The sequence below is a fragment of the Perognathus longimembris genome, chromosome 6 (genome assembly GCF_023159225.1).
Source record: "Perognathus longimembris pacificus isolate PPM17 chromosome 6, ASM2315922v1, whole genome shotgun sequence".
In the NCBI taxonomy this organism is placed as follows: domain Eukaryota; kingdom Metazoa; phylum Chordata; class Mammalia; order Rodentia; family Heteromyidae; genus Perognathus; species Perognathus longimembris.
In genome coordinates this window covers 63,635,107-63,640,186 of record NC_063166.1, presented here as the reverse complement: position 1 = coordinate 63,640,186, position 5,080 = coordinate 63,635,107, and the positions used below count along the sequence as shown (strand labels likewise).

At 41.9% G+C, this 5,080-nt stretch overlaps 1 non-coding gene across 1 annotated transcript; it reads left to right on the top strand.

Moving 5' to 3' along the window:
* The first annotated feature begins 3,748 nt into the window (after positions 1–3,748).
* On the top strand, positions 3,749–3,852 carry LOC125354062. The gene has a single exon (XR_007211446.1). It is a non-coding gene; the product is annotated as a U6 spliceosomal RNA (small nuclear RNA).
* Positions 3,853–5,080: the final 1,228 nt, after the last annotated feature.

Genomic DNA, 5,080 nt, shown 5'->3' with positions numbered 1-5,080 from the left:
GCAAAAAAAAAAAAAAAAAAAAAAAAAAAATTTGCTGGGCTAATGATGCTAAGTGGCAGTGAAGTGTTTAGATGGAGGAGTGTAAGAGACAGGCATGTGACTTGCTACAAGACATATTTGGGTAGAGGCCGTGTGTGTCCTTCATTGATTCTGGGTTATAGCCTATCACCAGCAGTAAGTCCAATAAAGGTGTGTTTCTTTGAATAATCCATGAGAGAGCCTGAGAGGTGATGATGCTCTGTTGTAACATTCTCTTTGCCTTATTTTCAAGTTTCAGATAACTTTTCTTAAGAGCTTGGTGGATTTTGTTGTTGTTGTGAATACAGGGCCTTGTACTTGCATCTTGCCCACTTGAGCTATGCCTCTGACTCTGGTGTTTGCTGATTGTTTTTGAAATATGGTCTCACATCCTACTTATGAATGCCAGGTGCATGGCTGAGCTGTAATCCATTTTAGGCTTCCTGTCATTGCTAGGATGATAGCTATGTGCCACCATGTCCAGCTTCCTTCCATTAAGGAAAGATGGAGTCTTACAGAGTCTTCTGCTCCACAGCAGTCCTTGAACCAAGATCTGCCCACTTTCAGCCTTCCACATACGTTGGGATGACAGACATGTATCACTGTGCCCAGCCATGGGTTAAGAAGTTCTACAAATTGTTCTGTCCTGTCTGGCCTCCAACTATAATCTTCTCATCTCAGCCTCCCAAGCAGGTAAGATTATAGGCATGAACCACTGGTGCCCAGCTCATAACTGCTCTTAATTGAGTCTCTGTTTCCATAATTCTTCAAAAATGAAATATCTAGTGATAATACGTATTATGCCCATGACAATACACCAGTCTCACAGGATGGACTCCAAAACAATAGGCTTTTGTTCAGCCTTCCAAATCAGGTCCCGGAGGGACCAGGCTTCCTGGGAATTGTGCATGCTGTAGACATTTGGCTTCTGCCCCACTGAGGATACAGTGATGAGCTCCCAGTTTGGCAGAGCCAAGGACTTCTCTCATCTCTTTAGCCTTGAACTGCCCAGAGCAGAGCCTCTATTTCTCCCGGGGAGAAGTACCATGATTTCTAGCTCAGAAGATGAACAAGGCTCCTGTAGTGTTCCCCACCCAGAATCCCAGCCTCAAGCTGCTGCCAGAGGCATGAATGTCCCTTACAGGTTGTCCTTGCAGAAAATAAATGTTGCAACCGAAGCCTCTCATCCAGCCTTCTTCCATGCCATACAGGCCTGGGGCGATTTCAAACATGTTATATGCCCCAAAGCCTTTCTTTCCTATTGCCTTCCCCTCTCCATACCTTTTCTCATTTTTACTTCCCCTACTTTGTCTCTTCCACTTTACCTCTCCTTTCTCCTCAGACCTTTTACATTTCATCATGTCCCTTTCTTGCTTAGGGTAAACACAAACCTCTGACCGTAGTTTCCATTCCTGCCTTTCCCTCTGCCTGAAACACCATTTTCCCCTGGTCTTCCCCATGCAGATTCCTGCTCTGTCTCAGTTCCTGCTTCAATTTCATTTTCTCAGGAAAAATTCCACCACTATTACCCCAAATCTAAACCCAATCCTTCTTTAGTTGTCTCTCAGAATGCCTGTTTTCTAAACAATAACAAACACTCTGTGTGTGTGTGTGTGTGTGTGTGTGTGTGTGTGTGTGTGTGTGTGTACCAGTCCCAAGGCTTGAACTCAGGGGGGGGGCTAGGGGCTGTCCCTGACCTTTTGTGCTCAGGCTAGTGTTTTACAGTTCCACTTCTGGATTTTTGGTAGTTAATTGAAAATAAGAGTCTCACAGACTTCCCTGTCCAAGCTAGCTCCGAACCATAACCCTCAGATCTTAGCTTCCTAGGTAGTTAGGGTTACAGGCAGGAGCCACCTGCACCTGGATCATATTTTAAAGTAAGTGTATATTTGTGCTTATTTACTATCTATAGAGGCCACTATATGGTCTATTTGAGGCAATGGAAAAATTCACTTGCACCAAGGGATTCTTGGGACAACTGCCTGTTTGGAGCCCATATCAGTCCAGCTCATGATACCCATAAATTTATAACCACTACCCAGAGGTCAGTTGTTGTCTTTTCCCTGCTTGGTGCTCATGGTTTTCTCTGTATCAATGAGATCTGCGAAGTGACCATCACTTCCCAGGACTTCAGCTCTTATGTTCATTTTGCTCATCCTTTGCCTCAGAAAAGGCAGATGGGAGCCCAGTTCTCAGTCTGGCTGGGGGGAAGCTGGCAATAAGTATGTCTGTGTTAGTTAGAATCAGCTCAAAGTGAGGGGGGTAGAGGGTAGGGAGGGAAGGGGGCAGAATGTTACCTTTGGGTTACATGTCGTTTGTTTCTTTTAAAACAAGAATCTGGGAATGTCACCAAGAACTCTATTAAAATTACTTTTTCCTACTAGGTACTCAAAACCTTATTCTCACAGCGCAGGGAAAATGAATCTAAAGGTAACATTTGATACCAGCTCCTTACCTTGGATGTTCTTCTCTGAAGAACACAGGGGGCCACTTTCTTGTCCCTCTTCCTGTTTGTAGCACTCCCATATGGGACTTTTGCCCTGTCCTTTTGTTTCTCTGGGGGTAGTGAAAAGAACTTTTGCTTTCCTCTCAGGCCCTGAAATTGCCACCTTTCTTGAGTAATGCTGATGGGTTGGTTTGGGGAAAAAAAGAAAAGAAGGAAGGAAAGGAGGAAAGAAGAAAGGAAGGAACAAGGGAAGGAAGAAAAAAGAAGCAAAAGGAAGGAACAATGAAAAGAAGGAAGGAAGGAAAAAAGGAAAGAAGGAAGGAGGGAAGGAAGGAAGGAAGAAAGGAAGGAAGGAAAGAAGGAAGGAAGGAAGGAAGGAAGGAAGGAAGGAAGGAAGGAAGGAAGGAAGGAAAAGGAAGGGATTGGATGTTCCATAGCCATGACTGAGAGAGATGTAGCCTGAAATGCTGGGGCTGTGGAGGAGTGAGAGTCTGTTGGAATGTTCTATCTGAAAGTTCTCCAAGCCAAATGACATCTGACCATGAGAGCCTGTGCTAGGGCACCAACACCAAAACCATGCCAAGGGAACAGAATGGAGGCAAAGCCCACAGCAGGGCAGGGTCAGAAACAGGGCCATGGAGACCTGAAGCAAGTGTTTGTTCAAGCTCAACTTCTGTCCGTGACAGCTTTTTTAACTGTGGGGTGAGGCATCAGTTGTGCCCAGAGGCTGTGCTAAGACTGGGACTCTGGGGAAGTCTCAGGGGTCCCCTGGAGGGGTTGGCCTGTCACTGAAGTGTGCATCCAGCCCACAGGCATCCGACTGAAGCCTTCCCCATGCTTCTCCCCCTTCCTATCTCTACTGCATTTTTTTTTTTTGGCCAAAATAGGGGGAAATATCCTAAAAGCCATAAAGCACCATAAAAGATGACAAATAGCCAAGCCAATTTTGAGAAAGAAAGCAGAGCAAAAGGAATAACATTTACTGATTTTAATTCTATGATAAAGCTGTATCAGACAAAGCAGCTTGGTTCTGGCATAAAAAAAACACACACACAAAACAACAACAGAAAAAACAACAGAGCAATGAGCTAGCATTGAGACACTAGAATTAAACCCATAGTGACTTTCCAACTAATTTGAAGCACAGCTTGTTTAATATATTTTGTTAGGATAACTCTATATCTATATATAAAAATAAAATAAAATTGGATCTCTATCTTATCCCACTCAAAACCTGAAGTGGATTAAAGACAAATGTAAGGCTTATATAAAATCCTTACAACTATGCTCGCCTTGGCAGCACTACTAAAACTGGAACAATACAAAGAAGATCAGCATGGCCCTTGCACAAGGATGACATGAAAATTTGTGAAGTGTTCCATATTTTTTTTAGAAAAATTCTTACAACCCAAACAGGGATTCTTAGTAAACATTTTGGATATGATCTCAGAAGGACAGACAACAAAAGCTCTACATCCATCCCTAAAGGAACAATACATAAAATGAAAAGGGACTCGTGGAATGGGAGAAACTAGCCAAAAGAAACTAAAAGCTCATTCAACTTAATACCAATATGTATCTCTGTGTGTGTACTGATTTTAAAGTAGGCAAAGGACTCGAATAGCCATTTCTCAAAAAGAAAGAAAGAAAGGAAGAAAAAGACATAGAGATAGCAACAAGTATACAAAGCATGCTCAGTATTATGAGTCATTGAGGAAATACTCCTATGGGAATGTTGAGGCTGTGAAGAAAGAGAATGCTTTCACATAGTACATTCAAAATAACAACAACAATGAAAAACCACTTGTATTCATATCTTGGAGTTTGTTTCGCTTAGCATTATCTTATATGATCATATGTACATAGTCATTGAGCTATTGTGATCCTCTGCTATGATTATCCTAGGCATATACTAATGATTATCAATGAGGTAAAACATAGAGTATATTTTTTGGGGGGTCTGGCTCACATCACTTAGTATGATTTTTTCTAAGTCTTTCCATTCCCTTAGGAACAGAGCAATGTCATTCTGATGGAAGCCTAGAATTACATTGCGTATGTATACCACATTTTCTTGATCCATTCATCTACTGAGGAGCAGCTGGGTTGATTCCATATTTTAGCTATGGTAAATAATGCTGCAATGAACATGATTGTGCTGGTAGCTTTAGTATGGTCTTGTTTGTGATCCTTTGGGTAAATACCCAGAAGTGGGGTTGCAGGGTCATAGGGGAGGAATCTCCATACTGCTTTCTAAAGTGATTGAACTCACTACCTTATGTATGTCACTGGAACCCCTCTGTATCTCATCTTGACAATAAAATTAAATTTTAAAAAAGATATTTTAAAAAAGAAAGAGAATGCACATTGTGGAAATGCAAATTCTTAGTCATAATGGAAAACAATAAGGCAATTGCTCCAAAATTTTTTAAAAATGCAGCTCCTATGTGTTCTAGCCATCCAATTTCTGGATACGAATCCAGAAAGAGTGGAAGTTGGGGTCTTGAGATAGTACCCTCCTATATTCATGATGCCATTATTTGTAGGTCATCAAAGCAATCCCAGTGTTCATTGATGGATTCATGGATAAAGAAAAGAGACGTGTGTGTGTGTGTG